The sequence below is a fragment of the Macrotis lagotis genome, chromosome 3, assembly GCF_037893015.1.
Source record: "Macrotis lagotis isolate mMagLag1 chromosome 3, bilby.v1.9.chrom.fasta, whole genome shotgun sequence".
NCBI lineage: Eukaryota > Metazoa > Chordata > Mammalia > Peramelemorphia > Peramelidae > Macrotis > Macrotis lagotis.
In genome coordinates, this window is record NC_133660.1 from 175,377,811 (window position 1) to 175,404,368 (window position 26,558).

A 26,558-nucleotide genomic window follows, 5' to 3' on the forward strand; every position below is an offset into this window, starting at 1 on the left:
TAATTGCTTAAATGAATAAAATTAAGCTGTACTAAAAGATTACATACAAATTGAGAATAGCCTGCATAGATTTAAATGTGAAAAGTTTCTTGAAATAATTACATGGCAATAGAACTCTGGAAATTCAAGGAAATTCTTTGGTAAAGGGCATTGTGGCCTCTCCACAATTAATCAATTAATCCACAAGCATTAATTAAGTACTATGTGCCCTACGTTACAATCCAATGTAAATGTAAAGTTTTTAAAAAGTCCTAAATCCTTAGGGGCGGCTAGGTGGCATAGTGGATAAAGCACCGGCCTTGGAGTCAGGAGTACCTGGGTTCAAATCTGGTCTCATACACTTAATAATTACCTAGCTGTGTGGCCTTGGGCAAGCCACTTAACCCCATTTGTCTTGCAAAAACCTAAAAAAGAAAAAAAGAAAAAACCAAAAAAATCCTAAATCCTGTATAATTCTAATGACCAAGATAGGACAATGAGAATTATAAACTATAGGTGTGGCATATTGTATATATCATCAGGCTTTAGCTGGTTTTGCCAAACTGCTTTTTTTTAATCCCTTTATTTTGTTTTCTTTGCCACAAGGAAGGTTCTCTGGGTGAAGGAAGAAAAATTTTCCAAAATGGAAGGTAATGTAAAAACCCAAAGATATCTATAAAATTTTTGTATGATTATTGATCAATAAAATTGGTTTTAATTTTTTATTGATCAATAAAAATTTTAAATTGTTTATTAATATGAACTTGTCTTCTGTAGCAGCAAAGTGAGAATCATTTAACAAGAATAAAGAAAATCCTCATAAAACTAGTGAAATCTAAGCAGTTGAAAAATATGTGCTCCAATGAAGAAAAAGTTACTTGAACAAATATTACTCTGAAATTATAAATTCAGATTCCTTATCACAGGGTATTAACGGCTGTTTACCCTGTTTTACCTAGCACAGAGTTAAAGAGTGATACATGGACAAGATAGTTAACCAAACTTCATAAGAATGGGGAGGCCAGGAGTGGACAACGAATGTACAACATTTGATTTTATCTGAGGGCAAGTCCTTCAGGAGATTTTCTCTTTGACCGGGTTCTCAGAACTAGATCATTTGCAGTATTTCAAAAAAATCGTTATCTAGTGGTAGAACCTAGTAATGCTGAAATAGTATGGCTGTTTGAGGAATGAAAAGTCTATCCTTTATCCAGGCAATCCATCTTTCTGTTCTAGGACTTGAGACTCAGGATTGAATAAGTTTTGAAAAGCAATATTTCTCTCTCTTTTTCAAAATAGATCCATTTTCTTTCCCTTTCCTCAATTATTCTTAATCATAGACAGGACTCTCCAAGTACGATTTCATCACACACACTCACACACACACACACACACACACACACACAAACGATCCCCTGCTAATAAAATGGTGGCATTCCTGTAATTCCAAGCAGTTAATTTTCCAGGTCCTTTTCTCTATAACTTCAAAATGAAACAATCATCCACATGAATACGTTTCTTGAGGAATAAAATATCCTCATCCATTTACTTTTTGGTTACATTAAGTGTTTATTGTTAAGCCAAAAAAAAAAAAGATTTTTTTTCTTTCTCTTTTGTAATCACATTGAAAATTTTTCTAATTAGGGAATAGCTAAAGAAATTATGCTACTTGAGTATAATGAAAAGTTGCTATACCATAAGAAGCAATAATTGAAGAATTCAGAGAAGCATGAGACAACTTATATGAACTGATACTGGGAAGTAAACTTCAGGAGAACTTAATATTAACATTAATAGAAAGCATAAACAAACACAAAACCTATAATAATAATAAATAATCAATAAGTTTGGTCCTATAGAAGAGCTGAAAAAATGGAACTTCTTTCTTTGCAGAGGCAGGGGGACTATGAGTAAGGAAAATTGCATACACTATGAATAATGTTTTTAAAATCTTGCTACAAATATATTTGTTGAGCATTCATGGCTCAATAAAATATAGAGAATACAAATGAATCTTTGATTATTCTGGATCACGAAGAGCACAGAATTCTGAATATACATTCTTATTATACTAAAATAAAACTGCAGGTATGGAAAATACAAATATATTTTCTTTTAAGTCATAAATTTATTCTGTAAAAAAAGTCAATATTTGGAAAAAACAAAAGGGAAGTTCAACCTCCCCAGACCTCTGTACACAGAAACTCTGTGGAATTACTGTGGAATTAAATATATTATGTCTCAACAATGGAAATTACTGTGAAATGAGCTTGGTTGAGACAATTCAATAGACTGTGGGTTTGTAACAGTGATTGATTAGCTTAAACGACTAATATGGAAATTATATTTTGCATGACCTCATATGTATAACTGATATTAAATGCCTGTCCCTCAGTGGGGAGAGGTCAGAGAATGGAAGAGAATTTGCAAATCAGAATTTTAAAAAATTGATTGTTAAAAGAATTTACATGTAATTGAAAAAATATTTAATAAAATAAATAAAAATAATTTTAAAAATGTGTTTCCCTAGATGTACCCAGAAATATCTGTTGATTTATAGAGCTTTCTTTGTTTGTTTTTGGAGAAAGAGTACTTTTTAAATATAAGTAGTATTATAAACCCTGTAATTTAAACCTCACATTCATATAGTACTTTATAGCCAGGTCTAGTGATTACATGCTTATAATTCTTGCTTCTGTGGAGAGGTCAAAGTTGGTGGGTCACTTGAAGTTGATCTAAAACCAGACGAGTAATTAGGTCACTTGAGCTAAAGTTTGAAGTAAGATCTAAAACCAGACAAGTAAATGATGCAATAAGTCTGACACAAACATGTGAAGCACTGGGATATACTCCACAGAGCAGTGTACTGATTCATTTAGAAAAAACAAACAAGCAAGCCATAGTTCTCAGCAGAGCAGGCTTAAAAACTAACGGACAAAAACCTCATACAGTACTTAATATATTACAACCCAAGGCAAAATGTAATGTGATTTAGGAATAAAGAAATTGGCTTATGGGACTCATCAAGATGGAAGGAATAGTAATTCTATTCTCAAGCTCTCCCTACCTTCGCTTTTCCTATTAGCTCAGATAGATCACCTAACTGTCTCTGGATTTATTATCTGATGGAAAATGGGTAGAAGATGTGCCTTACCAACCTTGGAGTGTGGTTTCAGGGATCTTCACTCTTGGAATGTTGTCTCTTCTCACCTCATCCTCTTAGATTGCTTAACTTCCCTTAAAACTCAGCTCAGGGGCACCGGTCTTGGAGTCAGGAAGACCTGAGTTCAACTCTGGTCTCAGACACTTACTAATTACCTAGCTGTGTGACCTTGAGCAAGTCATTTCCTTGCAAAAACCTAAAAAAAAATCTCAGTTCAGGAAGGTCTTTCCAAGCCTTCTCAGGTAATACAGCTTCCCCAATGGGATTATATTAATCAACTATGTGTATTTATATGTATACACACATACACACACACACACACACACACACAGAAATGCATAGACATAGAGAAAAAGTACTTTTATTATGCATTGTTTTTTATGTAAGTGGTAGAATATGCCCCAAATCTATAGAAGGGACCCATATTTGGTGGAAGAGAATGGTCTGCCATTGTGTGAATCAAAGAGTAGCAGAAGAGATATTCTCCCTCCCACCCTTCTCCGAGTAAGACTTTCATTCCTGCCAGGAGGAAAAGTAGGATGTTGGGGCTGATACCATTCTACTCTCATAAGAAGAAGGGATACTAGACTAGAATTATATTTATCTATTCCCTTAAATATTGTTTGTCTAGGAGATAAGATTGGGTTGGAGTTAATTTTTTATTGTTTTTGTCATTTGGGGAAAGGGGAACCCAAAGCTCTCTATCCAAGGCTCGATCTCTTTCCCACCTACCACCAATACCACAACCTGAACATGTAGAGTAGGAAATAAGTTCATTTATGCAAATCATAGGAAAGCAGAAAGCAGAAAAGGTATGCATGGGAGAATATATATATCAGACAATACAGACTGAAGTTCTCCCATTGGAAGCAAGGCAATTCAGTTTCAAGAGAGAGGGTCCTGAATCTCACCCAAGAAGAATCTCCTTAATATCTCCAGTGTAGGAAGTTGGGAAGAGGGACATGAAGGAGACTGTCAGTTCCACTCATGTCTCCCCAGAGTCTTTTCCCTCAGCAACCTGAAGTGGGGTTGACCTCTCCCATCTTCTCTCAAAACTAGAAGCTAGGAGCACCCAAAGGATGAGTTGCCAAAGAAGGACAACTAAGAATTGAAGCTTGTAGTTTCTCTAAAATTCTGTCCTGGGGTCTTCATCTCCACCAATAAGGAAAGAGTCCTATGCCAATCAGCCTAGGGACAAGGGTTATGATGACATAGACCATATATACATATATATATATATATATGTATGTATATATTGCGTATTTTGTAAGTACCTAGCTATTTACATGTTCCCTTTCCCATTGGAACATGAGGTCCTTAGATGGAGGAACTATATTTTTTCCTTTCTTACCTGTTGCTTAGCACAGTTCTTAGTGCATAGCAAAAGCTTTAAAAATACTTTTTGACTGAAAAACAACTATAATACCTTAAATTCCTATAAAGTTATGGCCTTTCACAGCACTTTTTCATTGAACATCTCATTTGACTTACACTTAGCAAATTTTTGACTATGGATTAAACTTTGATCCTTCTGAGCCTTGGATCCTCATCAATAAAATAAAAGCAATAATAATACATTGTAAGAAAAGCACTTTGTAAATAGAAAAGTACCATGGAAATGTGAACTATTATGATTTTCTCATTATTGTTGATCCTTACAATAACTAATATAAAAGTCCTTTCTAACAAGAAATATTATAAAATAAATATAAGGTATTAGCATTACTTAGAAAAATTTAATTATATGTTGTGGCTCTAATTGGCTAGATTCTGGTTATTTGTGGTTTTTACCAGAGTACATATTACTGGGATAACAATCCTGATGTAATCCTTGGCAGCTCTGCCAAGATACACCAACAATACATTGCTGGAAATATGTCCAGGTTCATCAGTTCACAAAGAATAAATCCAAGTGTAGATCTACTTCTAGGAGTTTTGGACAGGGTCTAATGCTGCCAGTAGCCAATTAATTCATTAAAGGAATTAATTCTATCCTAAGTATCTTGCTCATTCACTCTACAAGGAAACTATCACATCATTCACATTAGTCTCTGTATCAGCAATTTTCAGATCAGGTGTTATCCAGCTATTTATCAATAAACCTGTAACTTTAGAACCCTATGGAACAGGTTGGAGGCTCTTGGGGTAGGGAAGGGGATTGTTTGCTTGTTGGGTTGTTTTTGGTTAGAAATTTAGCAATTCTATATTAAAAAAAAACCTAATGGGTATTAAATCTGTTGAATGGAGAGTGCATAATAGATGTGAATTTTCATTTTTATAGGTATTATTAGTATAAATGTATGCATTATTCACTACCCTTACCACCATTTGTGTAGTAGTAATAATTTCCACAATATAGAGGTAACACTTTTGTCAGCACTTCTGAAATTAGGCATTTTCAAGTAAGATATGAATTCCACTTAATGACTAACTAGATTCACATCTCTCTAATTTAAACTTCAGCATTTTAAATATACATACACGTGTTTACAGAATTGTGATCAACACATATAGATTATCTTTGGATGTACTTTTTACACTAACATTATTTCATATAAATATTAATATAGTAATACATTTCATAGACTTGCCAGTTTCAACAATTGTTGAAACACATATAGATACATATGTATATGTGAATGACACCCTCCTAAAGAAGGCAATATAAATATTTTAGTGGACATAGCATTTTTAAAATTTTATTAATATTTCATTTATTTCCCAATTATATACAATAGTAGCTTCCACCTATCATTTTCTGTAAAGTTTTGAATTTTACAATTTTCCCCTACCCTTCCTCCCATCCCCCCCATAGAAGGCAGGCTGATAATCTTTATATAGTTTCCATGCCATCCACTGATTGAAATTGAATGTGTTGGGAGAGAAATAATTTCCTTGAGGAGAAAATAAAATATTAGAGATACCAAAATCATGTAGCACATAGGACACTTTTTAAAAAAAATTGAGGGTAATAGACTTTGGTCCTTGTTTAAACTCCAGTTCTTTCTCTGGATACAGACCATCACAGGTGCTCTAAAATTGTCCCTGATTATTGCACTGATGGAATCAGCAAGTCTAATAAGGTTGATCATCATCCCCATGTTGCTGTTAGGGTGTACAATGTTCTTCTGATTCCACTCATCTTGCTCAACATTGGTTCATGCAAGTCTTTCCAGCCTTCTCTGAAATCCCATCCCTCCTGGTTTCTAATAGAAAAATAGTGCTCCATAACATACATACATATATCATAATTTGTTCAGCCATTTCTCCAATTGATGGACATTCACTCGATTTCCAGTTCTTTGCAACTACAAACAGGGCTGCTATGAATATTTTTGTACAAGTAATATTTTTACCCTTTTCCATGATCTCCTCAGGGTTTAAGATCCAGTAGAAAGGGTGTACACATTTTTATTGCCTTTTGGGCAATAAAAAGATAGCTCTCCAGAAAGTTTAGATGAGTTTACAGCTCCACCAACAATGTATTAGTGGTGGACATAGTCTTTTTTTTTTTTAGGTTTTTTTGCAAGGCAACGGGGTTAAGTGGCTTTGCCTAAGGCCACACGACCAGGTAATTATTAAGTGTCTGAGGCCGGATTTGAACCCAGGTACTCTTGACTCCAGGTTCAGTTCTCTATCCACTGCTCCACCTAGCCGCCCCCCTCCCCCAAATAGTCTTAAACCAGTGTCAGGAGACCTGGATTCTGGTCCCTGTTATGCCACCATCTCACTGTGGAACTTTAGTTACTTGTATTTTCTGGGATTCAGTTTATTTATGTATAAAATGAAAAGTCTGGGAACCAAGACAACAAATAATGGCTATAATAATATAAAGAAAAACAGCATTGAAAGACATCAGAGCTCTGACGGTAACTCCGAATATGGTGAAAGTGTCTCTCCTCTTGGCTGAGGTGGTGGGCTCTATGTGTGGGAGACATAAGTCAAAACCTATGGTCTATGTAGTACTTTGTTTCACTTAATTAATTTTATTGTTGTAAGAAAGGGTTGGGGGTAGGGAGCAGAGAGAGGAGGTCCCTGGTATACATTTATCCTATTACCTTTAATTTAGGAAAAAACCTGATATCTTATTATGTAATCTTATCTCTAATACTTAATTTTTCTTCCTTAAGGATATGATTTCTCTCTCATCACATTCAATTTGGATAAATGTGTACCACATTTTAATATATCAATAAACATTTTGATGCTTTTAAAATTAAAATAAAGTCTTAGAACAAATGATTTCTAAGGTCGCTTTTCTATGATCCTATACATTAAAACATGTCCTCAATCTGTTATGGAGCAGGTGAGAGGTGTCCAATCATTAGCTAGTGTGAAAAGTACCTTTGATTATTTCCTGGGGGTATATTCCCAGAAATGGAATTACTGATTTATGAGACATGAACATTTGTGGTGTTCTTGCTTCACCTTGACCTGCTCTATATGAGTTACCCTCTTATCTGCAGAGTTAAAGAAAGAAAAGCTCCTATAGCAAAAGAAATCTTACTCACTCTTACACCCCAAAGGGAAACTCTCCCTGCTTTGTGGGGGCTGGAGGGAGGGACAGATCATGCAGGGTGTGAATCAACAGAAAAGAGGTTTCTCAAAGGGAACCTCCAGGGGAATAAACATTAGTCAGAGAGAAATAAGAGAGCCTCCTGAAGGTAAAAGCCCAAGGAAGCTGTTTGAGGAAAAAAGTGGTGTGAGCATGTACCATAATCACTAGTATATGGCTCTCTGAGACAGCCAGATAGTTCAATGGATAGAGCACTGGACCCGAAATCAGGAGGACCTGAGTTCAAATGTGGATTCAGATACTTAACCCTGGGTAAATCATTTAACCCTAACTCAGTTTCCTCAATCTGTAAAATAAGCTGAAGAAGGAAATAGCAAACCACCCAATATCTTTTCCAGGAAAAGCCCAGATGAGTTCACATGGAGTGGGATACAATTGAAACGCCTAAACAACAACAACAACACAGTTCCCTGAATCAAGAAGAACCAAAAAATCATAAAGATAGGACTGGAATGGACCTCAGTGGTCCCCCTCCTTTTAAAGATGAGGAAACAGAGGCCCAGGAAGACTAAATTCAAATCCACACCCAACACTTACTAGTTATATGCCCCGGGCAAGTCACTTAACCTTTGTTTAGCTCAGTTTCTTCATCTTTTTTTTTTATTTATGGCAATGGGGGTTAAGTGACTTGTCCAGGGTCACACAACAAGAACATTATTAAGTATCTGAGGTCATATTTGAACTCAGGTCCTCCTGACTCCAGGGCCAGTGCTCTATCCACTATGCCACCTAGTTGCCCCCTCAGTTTCTTCAACTTTAAAATGAAGATCATATGCTAAGTGAGATGAGCAGAACCAAAAAAACATTATACACCCTAACAGCAACTTGAGGGTGATGATCAACCTTGATGGACTTGCTCATTCCATCAGTGCAACAACCAGGGACAATTTGGGGGTATCTGTGATGGAGAATCCCATCTGTATCCAGAGAAAGAACTGTGGAGTCTAAGCAAAGACCAAGGACTATTACCTTTAACTTAGGGAAAAAACTGATATCTTATTGTCTGATCTTGTTATCTCTTATACTTTATTTTTCTTCCTTAAGAATATGATTTCTCAAGGGGCGGCTAGGTGGCACAGTGGATAGAGCACCGGCCCTGGAGTCAGGAGTACCTGAGTTCAAATCCGGTCTCAGACACTTAATAATTACCTAGCTGTGTGGCCTTGGGCAAGCCACTTAACCCCATTTGCCTTGCAAAAACCTTAAAAAAAAAAAAAGAATATGATTTTTCTCTCATCACACTCAATTTGGATCAATGTATACCATGGAAGCAATGTAAAGACTGGCAAATTGACTTCTGGGGGGGGGAGGAGCAAGATTAGGGGAAAAATTGTAAAATTCAAAATAAATAAAATCTTTAAAAGGAAAAAAATGAAGATCATTATAGCATTTACCTCCTGGGGTTGTCATGAACATTTAATGAAATAATAATGATAAAGCACTGAATACAGAGTCCAGCACATATAAATATTATTTTTGTTTTTCTTCTTATTAAATGACTTACTCAAAGTCACCTGGATAGTAATGATCAGAGGCAGGATTTGACCACAGGTGCTCTGGTTCCAGAATGAATACTCTTTCCAAGGTGCCATAATGAATCTTGCAAGCCTTAGACGCCAGGAAGGAGTAGGCATAAGAGGCAGGAACTGCTATCTCAGTCAAACAATATCAATGTAAGATTTCTTTCAATCATCTTTAGTTTTCCCAGATGTGAAGAAATAACAATAATGATGATAATTATCATTAGATTTGGTCCAAGTTCACTGGAATTTCATTGGAATGGGGATCTCCTTTCTGAGGAAATTTTCTCCACCAACACAGATCGACAATTTTTCTGCAATTTACTGTTTTTGTTGTCTGGGTGATCCAGTGACTTGTTCAGGATAATAAAAACTGAATGAATGTCAACAAGACTTAAACCCAGGTGTCCTTAGCCCTAAGACTGGGTCTCTATCTATTCAGTCATGTGACCTCTCATCCTCATTTGGAGACATAACATTAATGAGGCCTATCATTCACAGAGCACTCAGTTCACAAAACCCTCTCATTAGATATGAAGTTCTGAATTCTATGAACCTCTCAGTTATTTACAGGTATAGGGGATGCCATTGATTACCGAGCTGTCAATGTAAAATACAAAAACTCTTAACCAGGGCATAATTCTTGAATATATGGAATAGAATACCTAGAAATATAGATTCTGGAGGTTAGGAGGAACTTAGAAATTATCCAGATTACCCAATATAGGAATCCTTGCTGCATTATCACAAATGATTTTCTAGTCAATGCATGAACACATTTATAAAGAGCTCACTTCTCAATACAGTAATGCTTTCTATTCTGGGACAACTCAATTGTTATGAAGTTATTTGTATAAAGAAGAAATCTGATTCTCTGAAAGTACAATCCATTAGTCCTTGTTCTAGAGCTAAATGAAATAAATTTAATCTTTCTCCCAGATAATGATCCTTCAAATATCTGAATGTCACTATTGTGTGAATGATAATTTTCTGCACTCAAACAAGAATTATTTTATGGTACTATTCACCTGAAAGGAATACTGTTGTGGAATTGAACTTTTTTTTGTATTCTATGGCCTTGCTTTAGTCACAGATTTACAGGGATATTGTGAAATGATATTATCAAAAAGTCAATTGTGCCCAGTTTGGTAAGATGCATTTATATTAATGCCATTCTCTTTCCTAAGAGAAACCTAGATGTTTACAACTGTTTAATCATCTGTTCTAGAATTTTTGCCAAAAATTTACTTCAACAATTTACTGGTTTCTGTAAGTTTCCTCTCCCTTCCCCCATCTTTTTTATTCTTTTAAATGGAAAATTTTAATTGTTTCTAAACTTCTGTCCCTGGTTTTTTACTCATTTCCTCAGCCCAAGACAGCACTTCCAAGGCTTTGGGGTTTTTTTGGGGGACACCCTGATGGGACCTTTATTCCTCCAAGGTCTTATGCTGGCTTGCCTATGCTTTGATATGTAGATGGCCCCCTACTTCCCTCTGTCCTGGAGTTATAAGGAGGATCCTGCTATTTTAGTATGGGAAGCCCAAACTGCAGCCTGGATTTGAGTGTAGACTAGCAGCAGAGTCCTACTCCAAGGGAGAGCAGAGAAATCTCTGCAGTCTTCCTTGACCCCTTACCGTCTCTGGGGGGTGCAGGCTGCTTTCTCCAGATTCTCGCTGAAGATTCTGCAGCTTGTGCTCCTCACTACACACTCATTCTGGTGTAGCAGACTTCTCTCACTGTCCCTTCAAGCTGTTGCTGGTGATCCCTGGGCTGGGCTGGGCTGGACTGGGCTGGGCTGGGCTGGGCTGGGCTGGGCTGGGCTGGGCTGCTGAGGCTTTTTTCCAACCCCCAGTCCTGGTGAAACACACCTTTCCCTTGGAACTTCTAAGTTATCTTGGACTGGGAAAATGTATCACTCAGTCTTTCTGTGGGTTCTGCCCCTCTAAATTTTGGCTAGAGTCATAATTTTGGCTTTTGGCGTTTGGGGGGAAAGGAGTTTCCCGGGAAATGCTGCCTTCATGCTGCCATCTTGGCTCTGCCCCCAATATCCTTGTCCCTGGTTTCTATCCATTATTTTTCAAAAGACTTCAGACTTTAATTGGAATCACACTTGTAATTTCCATCCATAATCGAGTCTATCATCTAACAGTGAAATCATCTCAAGCTATTAGTGCTCTGCCAGACTTCCCAGTCTTAGGACCTTGATTCCTTCTTTAAATATTCTTTGTTCATTTTTTCCTGATTTACTGATGAAAAAAAAATGAATTCAGATTTCTGTTAGCATTTTCCTGGAGTTACATAAAGTTTAACCATTACTTTTCCCTTTTCTTGCTTCACACATACTTCAATAGTTTCAGGATTTGTAATACTGCTGACATGAAGAGTCCTTCAACCAATTCAGATCATAACTCATCTATAAGATTCAGTATATATAGAGCTCTTTTAGTGTGCAAAATATTTTCCCCAGGCTATCTCATTTGATCCTCACAACAACCTTGTGAAGGAGATACCTTTATTAACTTTACAAATGAGAAACTGAGGCTGACATTAAATTACTTGTCTAGGGTCACTTTGCTAAGTAAGTTACTGAGTCAGAATTTGAAGTGAGAGCTTCCTGACTAAATTTAACATACTTTCCACTGATTCACCTGGCTGTCATGATTTAATGTTACTTAGGTAATGATCTTTGAGAGTAAAGAGGCTGAAAAATGTATAATCCTGTGGCCATCCTAATTAGAATAAGAGGAACCTCAGACCACTGGGTTCATATTCAAAGGCCTTTCCAATTTGGGAGGCTCTACCAGACACATATTCTGCTCATAAAGCCTTGAAGTCCTGCGATTTCAGATAATTTGAAAACAGTTTTTTAAAAATGTCTTTTCTGTTAGTTTTTCTTTCTGTTTTTCTTTCCTTTTTTTGTTTTTCTTTTCCTTCCTTTTTTCTTTTTTTATTCTGTCTCTGTCTCTGTCTCTGTCTCTGTCTCTGTCTCTGTCTCTCTCTCTCTTTTTTCTCTTTCTTTGATATTTGTAACTGCATATTCTAAGGATAGTATGGTACCTTAACATCAAATGGCAATTAACAGAACTAAAAAGGCATTATTAGACACAAATCTGACACAGTACAGAGCAGAGGGGCAGGACTCTGCAGTGCCAGGCCAGCCCCTAAATAAGTATAGAAAATTCACAGAAAGCAATTTTCAAAATTACCTTACATATCTAGTGGCAACAAATTTCACATCCACTTAAATATCCAGTTAGAGATGAAAGAATAGATTTCTGGTTTTCATTCTACTCTTTTCTAGAAAATATATTCTACTTCTCAATGTAATGAAGGTCTCTGTTTCTTCATCTGTCTAATGGGGGAGGAATGAACCAGATCAATTCTAAGGTCCTTGTCAGTTCCAACTGAGTTTCTCAGAACTATTCACTGAATTTCTTAGAAAGTATTCCTGTCAAATGTCCATTTTAAAGTGCAATGAAAACCTTATCCCTTAACTGCATAACTGGTGCAATAAAATCTCTGGTCTCACTTTGCTCTCTCTCTGCAGTTTTAAACACAAAATGGTTTCCCACTTACAACAAAGAAAAGAAATTGATAACATAAAAAACTTTTAGGGAAGAACATTGGACTTTGACTTTTGATTTCATCGTATGTGAACTCCAAGATGAAGAAGTGTCTTCCACCAATTCAAGAAAGCCTCTTTTCTATAACTTAAAACTTCAGAGGACTTTTTTTAAAAAAAACTTGATTTTTTTAAATATATTAAAAAAAAACAAGCATAGAGGTCTAGAGGAGAGTGGGTCAAGGCTTGGAATCAGGAGGACCTGAGGTTAATTAAGTAGTATCTCTGTCACATACTACTTTGCTATTCTGAAGTTTAATTAATCTTTCTCTTTCTTCAGGCTACTTTTTAAGACTGACAATTATAGACAGGTTAAAGATCTATTAAATAGAGGAAATTTCCATCTGGAGCATTCCCTATACATAAGCTATTACAAGTCCAGACTGGGAGGGGAAAAAAGACATTTATAAAATTTGAGTCACAGACCCAAGTAATTTAGAGAGTAAAAAACATTTTTTAAAAAGTATTCTTTCACCCAAAGGATGTGGGCAAGGGTAGAAAGCCTCTTCCAACAGTTTCTGTGCTTTCCCCTTGGGCTTCAGATTGCTTTTTGTCCAATAGTGACTGGGAGGACTCTGTGATCTATATGACTGTGATCTGTCTGTGTCTAGGTCCTAATAGACCTCTGCAACGTTTTTCTAGGTTTTTTCACATTTTCAAGTCAACTTGAAAACAGCTGGTGATGGGAACAGTTACATCTCTTTGTCCTTTTCTACATAGTCATAGAAAAGATTCAAGCTTTAGCCTCCATTTTTCCCTGCTATAGTATGTAACTATCTGGGGTATTCTTGAGTTCCTAACAAGCCTAAAGTGCTCGATAATCTATGGAATCAGCAGTATAGAGAGTGCAGTCACTAGTTCTCCCTTTTTAAGTAAAATTTTAGAACTTGCAGGACTTTGGATTATCTAATCAAGACAGCAAGTATTTATTAAGTGTCTATAATTTACCAGACACTATGTGAAGGACTAGGACTAGAAAGAAAAGCAAAAACAATCCCTCCTCTTAAGGAGTTCACTTTCAAATGGGGGGGAACAACATGGAAACAGTTACATAAAAACAAAATATGTACAGGATAAACTGTAGAGTCTCAGGCCCCAGCATAGCATTAAGTGGTATTAGAAGAGGGTCCTCAAGATTTGCTTGAACTGATGCTGAGAGAGATGAGCAGAACCAGAAGAACATTGTACACCCTAACATCAACATGGGGGTGATGATCAATCTTAATGAACTTGCTCATTTCATCAGTGCAATAATCCGGGACAGTTTTAGGGTATCTGCAATGGAGAATACCATCTGCATCCAAAGAAAGGATTGTGCAGTTTAAACAAAGACCAGGGACTATTACCTTTAAGAAAAAATCATGGTTTAAACAAAGACCAAAGACTATATTACCTTTAATTTAAAAAAGTTATCTTAGGTAATTTTGCTGTCTCATATTTTATTTTTTCCTTATGGATATGATGTTTCTCTCAATGTATATATAGCATGGAAACAAGGTAAAGACTATCAGACTGATTTCTGTGGGGGGGTGGAGGGGAGGGAAGCGAGATTGGAGGAAAAATTTTTAAATTTTAAATTTTAAAGTTCGAAAAAATAAATAAATAACCTTATGATAAAAAAAAAAGAAAAGGGTCCTTATAGAAGGTGGAACTTATAACTCAAGCCCCATCATTTTGCAGATGAGGAAAGTGAGGCTCAGAAGTCAAAATAATTGTCCGAAGTCACACAACCAATAAAAAAGCAGAATCAAGACCAAAGCCCCAGTTTCTTTATGGTCAGGACACTAATAATAACCACATTTATTCTTTTTAGAAGTAATAATGATGATATATTTACATATTTTAAAGTTTACAAAGCATCTATCTCACAATACTTTAATACAAGGAGGAAGACGTTTGAACTTGGTTCTAGCATAGCTCAGTTCCAGGAAGTTCCAGGAAGCAAACAAAAATGGTGTGACTCTGAGCATAGTTAATTCAGCATCCCAGGACAAAGGGAAGTTGATAGTTCTGAATTTGTTGAATTTGTTGAATCAGAATGACTGAGTCAAGTAGCCAAGCTACTCAAAATCCCAACTAGAAACAAGCCAACAGATTCAAACTTGGGTCAGAAACTTACAGAACTCTCAGATCAGGAGGAGAGTGAACAAGCTTATCACATCACTTTAAAGGCACCAGAAGTTTCTGGGTTCTCAGAGTTGTGATTGCAACAGAAGGGTGTAAGACAGAAGTTCAGGACAGACACTACCCCACCCTACCTCCCTGGAAATGTGCAGAGTTCAACATTAATAGAAAATTCAAAGTCAAGACTTAAGTTAAAAGAATGAGCAGGGGGAAAAAAAAGAACTCAACCACAAAGAACTATTATGGTGAAAAGGAGGCTTAAGATCCAAACACAGAAGAAAAGAATGACTAAAAACATCTACAAGCAACATTTCAAAAAAATGCAAATCCAACAATAATTCCCAGAAGAGCTAAAACACTAAAGGAGCAAAAAAATTAAAAAACAATTAAAAATAGAAGAAGAAAAAAATGGGAAAAAAAGGCAAGAGCTAGGGAAGAAAAATAAGGAAAGGAAAATTAACAGTTTGGGTAGGGGGGAAAGTACAGAACTTTATTGAAGAAAATAACTCATTAAAAATTAGAATTGGTCATATGGAAGCTAATGACTCTATGATATATCAAGAAATAATAAAATGTATCACTATAAAATGTATAGGTTATACCTGCATAACCTATATTAATTTGTGCTCCGTCAGAGGGAGGAGGGGAGGGAAGGGAGGGAGGAAGAAAAATTTGGAACTCAAAACTTTAAAAAAAAATGATTGTTGAAAACTATCTTTGCGTGAGATTGGAAAAATAATTTTTTTCCGTTTTTTTTTTTTTTTTGCAAAGCAATAGAGTTAAGTGGCTTGCCTAAGGCCACACGGCTAGGTAATTTTTAAGTGTCTGAAGACAGATTTGAACTCAGGTACTCCTGACTCCAGGACCGGTGCTCTTATCCACTTCACCACCCCTGGAAAAATAATTTTTAAAGAAAATAAGAAAATGAAATCAAATGACTGAAAAATATGGAAGAAATGTGAAATAATTCAAAGGAACAACAACTGACCTGGAAAACAGATCAACAGGAGATCATTTAAGAATCACTGGACTAACTGAAAGTTATCATCATCAACAACAACAACAAAACCTGGACATTATATTTCAAGAAATCATAAAAGAAAATCATCTATATATTTTAGAATCGGAGATCAAATAGAAATTGATGAGGTCGGAAGCTGGATTGTAAAGAGTGAAGAAGAGAGAAAAATGAACAGGCAGTTTTACAAGGAAGAAATTAAAACAATTTATAATCATATGAAAATGCTCTAAATCAAAATTAGAAGAAAATAAATTAAAACAACCTTTAGTTATCATTTTAGATCTACTAGTTTGGCTAAAAATTCTTTGAATGGGAAAGCAACAAATGTTGGATATAGAAAAATTGGGAACCTAATTCTTTGTTGGTAGAATTATGAATTGATCCTACCATTTTGGAGAGTAGTATGCCCAAAGACAATTGAACTGCCTAGACCCTTTGATACAGCAATAACACTACATGGTTTATGTCCAAAAGAACCAGGACACCTATTAATTTTAGGGAATGACTGAAAAAGTTATGATCTATGATTGTGATGAAATATTATTGTGCTATAACAAATGGTGAGTTTAATGATTTTAGAAAAACATGGAAAGGGGGCGGCTAGGTGGCGCAGTGGATAAGAGCACTGGCCTTGGAGTCAGGAGTACCTGAGTTCAAATCCAGCCTCAGACATTTAATAATTACCTAGCCATGTGGCCTTGGGCAAGCCTCTTAGCTCTATTGCCTTGAAAAATTAAAAAAAAACATGGAAAGACTTGCACAAAATAATGAAGAGTAAAATGAACAGAACATTGTATACAGTAACAATATTTTTTATAATGATATTGATAGAATGGGGGGGGTGAAGCCAAGATGGCAGCAGGAGAACAGTCTCAGGTGTTTGGGCTATAACAGAGCTCAAAAAAGATATTGAAAATCAAATAAAGGAGGTAGAAGAAAAATTGGGAAAAGAAATGAGAGAGATGCAGGGAAAACATGAAAACAAAGTCAGCAGCTCAGTCAAGGAGACCCCCCCCAAATGCTGAAGAAAATAATATATTAAAAACCAATTTAGGTTAAATGGATAAAACAGTTCAAAAAGTTAATGAGGAGAAGAATGGTCTAAAAAAGCAGAATTGACCAAATGGAAAAGGAGATAAGAAATCTCTCTGAGGATTCAGATGTAGAATGTAGCTAAGGAAGCTGATGACTTTGAGAGAACTCAAGATACAATGATTCTACACAAAAGAATGAAAAACTAGAAGAAAATGTGAAATATCTCATTGAAAAAAAAAAACAACTCATCTGGTAAAAACAGATCCAGGAAAGATAATTTTAAAATTATTGGGATACCTGAAAGTCATGATCAGGAAAGAGCCTTGACCTCATTTTTTAAAAGAATTTCTACAGGAAAATTGCTCTGGGAGAAACAGAGGGTAAAATAGAAATTGAGAGAATCCATCAATCTCCTCCAGAAAGAGATCCAAAAAACCAACTCCCAGGAATATTATAGCCAAGTTCCAGAACTTCCAAGTTAAAGAGAAAATATTACAAGGAGCCAGAAGGAAACAATTCAAATATCATGGAGCTACAATCAGGATTACCCAGGATTTAGCAGCATCTATATTAAGGGCTCATAGGGCTTGGAATATAATATTCCAGAAGGCAAAAGAGCTTGGAATGCAACCGAGAATCAACTATCCAGCAAAACTGAATATCTTCTTTCAAGGGAAAAGATGGACTTCCAATGAAACAGGGGAATTTCAAATGTTCCTGTTGAAACTACCAGAGCTGAACATAAATTCTTAAAAAAGATTTTATTTATTTTGAGTTGTATAATTTTTCCCCTAATCTTATTCCCTTCCCCCACCCCTCCATGAAGGCAATTTGCCAGTCTTTACATTATTTCCATGGTATACATTGATCCAAATTGAATGTGATGAGAGAGGAATCATATCCTTAAGGAAGAAACATAAAGTAAAAGAGATAGCAAGATCAGACAATAAGATATCAGTTTTTTTTCTAAATTAAAGTTAATAGTCCTTGGTCTTTGTTCAAACTCCACAGTTCTTTCTCTGGATACAGAAGGAATTCTCCATCGCAGACAGCCCCAAATTGTCCCTGGTTGTTGCGCTGATGGAACGAGTGAGTCCTTCAAGGTTGATCATCACCCCCATGTTGCTGTTAGGGTGCACAATGTTTTTTTGGTTCTGCTCATCTCACTCAGCATCATTTCATGCACATCCCTCCAGGCTTCCCTAAATTCCCATCCCTCCTGGTTTCTAATAGAACAATAATTGAACATAAATTTTGATCTTCAAGTACAGGACTCAGGTTGAAGCATAGAGAGGATGGATAAGAAGGATAAATTATGAGGGACTTAATGATGATGAGCTGCATGTATTCCTGCATAGGAAGAAGATACTGATAATACTCATATGAACCTTCTCATTTTTATGGACGAGGCACAGGAGAGAGAGCCTAATTTGAAGATATAGTGTAAAATGGAGTCAGTGCATGAAAGGGAAATGTGCTGGGAGTAAGAGAAAGGAGAGCTAGAATAGGCTAAGGTATTTCATGTGAAAGATATTTCATGTTGCCTTTGTAATGGTATGAAAGGGGGGAAGGCTAAGGGAAATAAGGGAACCTTCATTCTCATTAGAAATGGCTCAGAGAGGAAACTGCATATGCACTCAATAGGGTATAGACATATAGAAGAAAAAGAAGACAAAGGGGACAGGGAAGGGAGGAGTGATGTGGGTGATAGAGGAGCGGGTAGATTATAGGAGAGGATAATCAGATATAACACATTTTCTTTTTTTTACTTTTTTCAAGGTGGTAGGATTGGGTGGCCTGTCTGGGACCACAGGGATGGCTGGTTGTTGGGTATCTGGGGTGAGATGTAGACTTGGGGCCTCTTGGCCCCAGGGCCAGTGCTCTGTCTTCTGTGTCACTTGGGTGCCCCACAACACATTTTTGAAAAGGGACAGAGTGAAAGGAGAGATAAAATATAATAAATAGTAGTGGGGGAAGAATGGATGGAGGGAATTACAATCAGCAACAATAACTGTGGAAAAATATGGAAGTAACTACTATGATGGACTTATGATAAAGAAAGTGATCCACCTGAAACAGAACTGATGGTATCAGAACACAGACTGAAACACATTTCTTTCCTCTTACACTTCATTTCTCATGAGGTTTTATATTTTCATGGAGGAGGGGGTATTATGTTTGTTCTTAAGCAAGAATATTTTAATCATGTATAAATAAATTAAAGAAAATTTTAAAAAATTTAAAAAAGAATGGTATTAAGCAAATATGTCACTTTGACTATTATTAATATCCAAATTAACTATAATAGTCATATGAAGAAAAGCATTATATGAATCCAGAGAAAGAACTGATAAATAGAAGTTTGAATAGAATAATTTTACATATATATGCACCTGTTTGTGCCATCTTTGGGTGGAGGAAAGAAATAAAGAAATTTACATGATAATTCTGTTGTATTCTTGAAAGGAATAGCAAGTTGTACATAGATTTACAGTTTCATGTGCAACCAACTTTTTAAAATTATATATACCATGTTATGGAAATGCTTGCTTTATTCCATAAGTTAAAATTAAAATAAAGTAAATATGGGGAAAAAAAGAAGAGAGAGAGAGAAGAGAGGGAAAGGCAACATTTATCATAGATATCCTTCTCATGGAGAGTAGTCATAAAATGTAAGCGAGATATGGAACAGGTTCACTCCAATTAATTTGTTCTCCTCCTTTCCAAATTTCGGATACCATTTGGCTTAATCCTCTTTTACCCTATAAATCATATCCCCATACCCCTACATTAGATAATAAACTCCTTAGAGAGTCATTTTTCTTTTTTTTTTTGCATAATCATCCAACCCTTCACATATTTAATGAACACAAAAAAATTGAGACTTATAGAATTGAAATAACTTTCCAAAAAGTTGTATGGCTTAGTAAGTGAAAGAGATGGGATGCAATCCCAAGGTTCCCAATTCCAAATCCCCATCTTTTCATTACGTCATGATGCTCATAAACAATACTCTTATATAATGTAAAGGTTGTGCGTATCATAAAAATCATTCCTATAGTAAAGACTGTTTTTTTTACCTCAAAAAGATTTTTATGTGCCCATGCTTTTCATTCAACAACTAAAATTCCAACTTTGCTATTAAAACATAAACCAATCTTACTAGGAATTCATAAATAGAATGCATATCTTCCCTTTTCCTAACATCCCATTAACATCTTTCAAAACACATTCTATCTTTTAGGGAACAATAAATACTGTTTTGCATATTGTTGCAACTTAGAATTTAACCAGTTTAACAAATTGATTTAACTATAAATAAAAATAAGTTATAATGAGCACAAAAATCCTATCTATTCACCTAGCTGTCACATACAAACACACATACCCATAATGCTTTAGTCATGAGTCTACTCCTGTCAAAACAACTTTGTGTGTATATATATATATATATATATATATATATATATATATATATATATACATGCACATATATATTTATATATATAATCTTCAGGCAGTCAAAAAGCATCTATTGCATCTAAGGTATTGTGCTAAGACAATCCTTGTTTTCAAGGGGAACCACACAAACAACAATGTATAAATAATATATGTGCAGGATGAAAACACAGAGAGGCACTAGTATTCTGTAGAAGGAAGGATTTTATGTAGTACTTGAGAAAGCCAGGGAAGTTAGAAGGCAGAAATGAGGAGGAAGAAAATTTCAGGCATGGGAGATAGTCAACAAAAAAACCAGAATCAAAAGATGGAGTATCTTGACTAAGAAACTGTAGAGAGGTCAGTGTTGCTAATTACAGAGTGGGGAGTGGTGGTGGAGTGTAAGGTATAAAAAGACTATAAAGGTAGAATGTGGTCTGGTACTGGGAATCGCTGTTCCTTGGTTCCTTCAACTAGACCAACAGTTCATAGTGATTTCTAAGCCACTGTCTGCTTTGACAGTCTGATAAAATCTACAAACCTCTTTTCAAAATAATATTTTTAAATACATAGGATTACCAAGGAGTCCAATTATCTTGAAATCTGGTTACTAAAATATGTTTTAAAAAGTTCGCAGATTGAAAGTAAATAATGTCCGATCTAGATAAGATTTATCCATCGATATAAACATAGCTATAGCTGGATATAAATATAGATATAAATATAAAAAGATAGCTGGATAGATACGCATATATTTGTATCTATCCAGGGTCATCTCCAGTCTTCCTGATCCATTTTTGGTCCCTGGACCAGATGGCACAGGAGGAGAAAGTGAGACTGGTGACTTTCTACAGCAACCCCTCACTCAAATCCAATTCATGTGCATGTCATAGCATCATCTCCTTGATGTCATGATCATCTTTGAAAACAAAGGAACAATTAATTACCAATATGCCTTTCATATTCATAGCATAATGCACCTTTAAGATTGGAAAAGACCTTAAAGAGGAGATCATCTAGCTCAAGCTACTCCCCTCATTTTTACAGAAAAGGAAATACCCACAAAATTTTCAGGGACTTATCCAATGTCACAGCTAGTTTAAAATTCTAGATCAGTGAAATCTAATGCAAAACTTCCTTTTAACTGCTTAATTTATTGCTTGCACAGTTATTTGTATGTATGTAAATATCCAATGACATTATTTTCCTAATGCATAAAATTCTGACATAAATATAAAATGATCATAGTTCATCTAATGTGGTTTTAGACAGAGCTTATTTTGAATCACATGAATTCAATGAAAGCAATGACAAATAGGGATATTTAGAGGTACTAAAGGATAAAACCGAATATAAATTAGAGCAGATGCAATTTTTTTTTTTTACTCAGCAACTATGATCTTGTGGCATTTTGAAGTTCTCTACAGGAAGTGTGAGCACAAAAGCAGGTGAAAATAACATGGTAGCCATGCCAACAAAGTATGATTATAGCCTAATTCTTAAGATATTTCTTCAATTTTGGAAAGAAGGTAAAAGAGGCAGAGAAGGCAGGAGTACTTCTCTGTTCAATTCAACAAATCTACCATATACAAAATTTGATGCTGGGTGCTGGGGGAAATACAAAGATTAAACAGGATGCAAAGCCAGCCTTCATGAATTTTACAATCTAAAGATATCACTGCTACTTTATTTACCCTATTCAGAATTATAGTGACAGCTCAACCACTAGAATCATAATCTCAGGATTAACAGGCTTTATCCACTTGATATGATTTGAGTGAAGTGGAAAAAAAAATAGAGCTCCAAAACAAAAACAAAAAAAACTAAAGATTGATGCTTTGAAATTTCTTTTATTTAAACAATCAAAAATAGGCATCTAAGTGCCATAGTGGACAAAATACTGTAGTGAGAATCAAGAAGACCTGAGTTCAAATTCAGCCTTAAACATTTACTAGCTGCGTGATCTTAAGCAAGTCATAATCTTTGCTTTTCTCTGTTTCTTCAACTATAAAATGGGGTGAAAATAGTACAAAGCTCATGAGGTTGTTATAAGAATGAAAAAAAGATAATATTTGTAAAGCACTTAACAAAATGACTGGCATATTCATAGAAGGCACTATATAAGTGCTAGTCATTATTAGCAATATTAAAATGAAAGTACCAGTTGACACCTAGTTTCTTAAATTGATGTAAATTAATTCAAGAGACACAAAAGAGTAGTGAAGGGAAGTACTTCTTCATTGGCCATAGGAGACCTGGATTCTACTTCTTGGGTTTGCCACTAAGGTGACTTTGAACAAACAACTTTACCTCTTGGGACCTCAGGTTACTCATTAAATGAAGAGGTTGAATTATAAGATCTCTGAGGTTCCTTCCTGTTTAATTAATCTATGAAATGATCCATATCAGATCCTAATGTATTTGAGTAGAGATAGAATTGAAAACACTGGAGGGTACAATTATCTAAGACTATTACATTCCATTTACCTTGACTTTTACACTAGCAATGATTCCAAACCATATCTATGACTAGACCCTCAGCACATGTGTGTGTGTGTGTTTGAGAGAGTATGTGCAAATGAAAATGATTGTCAGAAAGACCTGTGTTCAAATCCCAGTTCTGCTATTTATTCTCTCGGTGTTCTTTAGCAAATCACATAATTCTTCAAATGCCTTATCTGGAAAATGAGGTGTTTAACCTAGATGTTCTCAGCTCTAAATACATGAACCTCTGATAAGGAAAGAGACCTGAGTCAAAGATAGTTCCAAATTCATTACACTCGCTTTCCAACTTATGGGGGCAATTATTTGACTTCATTTATGGGTGGTGATTACAAGTTTCTTCAGTCAAAGTCCTACTATGTCTATCACTTGCTAACTAATTTAATTAAATTTAGAAAGACTTGCTTTCAACCTGGGAAGATTTACATGAACTGATGCAAAGTGAAGAGAGCAGAACCAGGAGAACACAGCACACAGTAATAGTAAAATTGTAAGGATGATCAACTCTAAAAGACTTAGTTACTTCAATAAAGACAATGAACTAAAACAAATACAAAGAATTCATGATGAAAAAATTCTATCCACCTCCAGAGAGAGAACTGATGAACTCTAAATACAGATTGAAGCATACTTTTTTCATCTTCTTTAATTGTCTCATTTGTGTGTGTATGTTTCCTTTTGCAACCTGGCAAATATGTTTTGCATTTCTTCGTATATATAATGAATTTCTTGCCTTCTCAACGCGTGAGAAAGTGAGAGGCAGTAATTCCAAATTGAATGTTTAAAAAAAAGGAACAAAAGAAAGATTTGTACCCAAAGAATTTATCCACACAGTGATGAATTTGGAGGACAACTCACATGGACTGTCAAGGCATAGAAGAGTTCTAACTTGAATTGGCAGGAATAACACAAATGAAATCAAAAATTGTTTTGAAATTATTAAAACTGTGAGGGATACAGAACATAAGTGTTCTTATCTAAGAACAAATCTCTAGCCAATTTAAAATATACTAAACTAAATTAAATTCAACAAACTATCATTGTTAATGTGCCATCTTAAATCTGTGACTGGCTGAAGGCAGACCAAGCAACAAACATCAACTCTGTTGGTGCCCTGGGAGAGCTGCAGAGAACACCCACATCTGTTTAATGAGTTAACAAGGCAGAACATAAATATGACCAGATTGCCTTAAATATCATAATTTCTAACAGGGCCTTTTCTTTTCCATTTCCCAGAATCCTACAATTCTATTAGGTATCTTTCTGGAGGTTTTCTGAGAAGAGAATTTGGCTACAGATGAGATTTACTAGTTTACACTAGCAATTTAGTCTCTTTCAGCTTCAGTTTCTTCATCAGCAAAATGGAGATAATAGTGATCTCTACTTCTGAGGATTTTTTGAGGATTAAATTAGAAAATATGTATACAGCACTTAGTGAACTTTAAAGCACTATATATTATTAGTTATTATTAAAAGTGTTTTGTGAACTTTGAAGCATTTTATAAATATTAGCTAATATTAATAAGTGATTATTGAAAAGTGATGAATGTTGGCTATTTTATTATTAAAAGTGCTTTATGAACTTTAAAAGATGTTTTAAATATTATTATTATTGAAAGCCTTTTGTAAACCTTAAAGTGTTATAAAATGTTTAACAATTTATGATGATGATGACAGTGGTAAAGTTCACAAAGTAATTTTAATAATAATAATAATAGTTAGCAATTATAAAGTGCTTGAAAATAAGAAGATACATAAAATGTGTGTACCATTTATATACTTTCTTATTTTCAAGTTCTACTCCAACCACCCAGGTTGGGAGTTTTGCACAATTCTGTTACAGAGCAAGGAAGATGCAGAAGGATAGATCCTGAAAAAAATGTTTGAAAGTCACTTAATAGATGTCTTAGAGAAGGTGCTCAATAAATATTTGTAATTTGGTTTGAGTCACTCTCAAAGCACAGCACCAAACTAGAGATCTGAAGCCCATTCTGCCAAGCTTCTTGCTATCTGCTTGCTGCTAAGCAATGAATTTAGAAATTACAAGCATAAACCAATGTAAGTCTCTCTGAGTAGGGACTTTCACTAAATATACTCCCAGACTGTGGAACTTACTTCCCATTATAATGATCCATGTGTCTCTACTTTGAAAATATTTAATTTCTTCTATTCAAAAGAATGCAGGTTTTGTTTGTTTGTTTAAATAATAATGTCATATGTAAGAGGAATAAAGGAAGAGGGAGAGGTTGGGAAAGAAGGAGGGGAAATAAGGGAGAGGAACAAGAGAGGAGGAAAGGAAGAAGAGAAAAGGAAGGAGGAAAGAAAGAGGAAGGAGAGGGAAAAGGAGGGAAGGAGATAGACATGGAAAAAGACTACATAAGCATATTTTATAATTAAATTTTGGACTATAGACCATTTTGTTTTTCTATTGATGTCATTTGAGAACCTCATTCAAGTAAATAATTAGCCAACGTTTATTCAATAAATACTACTGACATTTTCTGTGCTAGGCCAAGTTACCATTCTTCACATCACCACTCTCCTCTCTCCCTCACCTCCAAAACCCTGTGTAAATTAATCTAGATCTGACCTTTAAAAGGCAAAAAAGCTAACACTGAGACAAGATTGGTCCAGAAGGCTAAGACTCAAGCCTAGCGGATGAGGCAGCTTCCTGGTGGCCTCAAAGCTTCCTGTTCACCTAAGGACATAAAAGGCCATGACAAATAATCGAAAACACTGTGAGTTAAAACTAAATGAGTTATTAAATTACCTGTCCCCTTTGAGCAAGCAATACTACTATTTGGTCTATTTCTGAAAATATTTAGGGAAAAAAATCTTGTATGTTCTATGATGTTTGCAAGCAGCTCCCTTTGTGGTGACACAGAACTGGAATTTGCAGGGATGCCCATAAATTGAGGACTGGTTGAATAAGTTGTAGTATATGATTATGATGGAATACTACCATGCTATAAGGAATGATGAGCTCAGTGATCTCAGAAAAACATGGAAAGGCTTATATGAAATAATGAAGACTGAAATGAACAATAGAACATTATATATAGTAATAGCAATATTGGTTTAAGAATAACTTCGAGCTTCTCAGCAGTACTATGATCAAAGACAATTCTAAAGGACTTGTAATAGAAAATATCATTCATATCCAGAGAAGAATCTATGGAGTCTAAATGCAAACCAATGTATACTATTTTCAATTTTTCAAATTTATTTTGTAGTTTTTTTGCTGTCATGTTTTTTCTTCCTTTATGTTCTAATTCTTCTTTTACAACATGATTAATAAGGAAATATGTTTAACCTAGCTATACATGTATAACCTACATCAGATTATACATTGTCAAGGGAAGGGAGGAGGAAGAAAAATGTGGAACTCAAGACCTTACAAAAAATTGATCGTTGAAAACTACTTTTGCATGTAGTTGGGAAAATAAATAAATAAATGTATTTAAAAAAATAACAACTTTGGGCAAATAAGTTATTATAACTATTATTATTATTATTCAAATTAACTACAAAGGATATATGAATAAGGCACTGTCTTCATCCAGAGAAAAAACTAATAA

At 35.1% G+C, this 26,558-nt stretch overlaps 1 protein-coding gene across 6 annotated transcripts in view; it reads right to left on the reverse strand.

Annotated features, from left to right (window-relative positions):
• RHOH (ras homolog family member H) overlaps positions 1–26,558 on the reverse strand; it is a 55,017-nt gene that overhangs the window by 9,944 nt on the left and 18,515 nt on the right. Inside the window, exon 1 of one of the 6 annotated variants that reach the window (XM_074229590.1) lies at positions 10,873–15,307. The exons of the other annotated variants lie outside the window; for them this stretch is intronic. The gene's annotated coding sequence lies outside the window, so the exon portion shown is untranslated. Of the gene's footprint in view, positions 1–10,872; positions 15,308–26,558 lie in introns of those variants that run through there. 6 annotated transcript variants of the gene reach the window in all.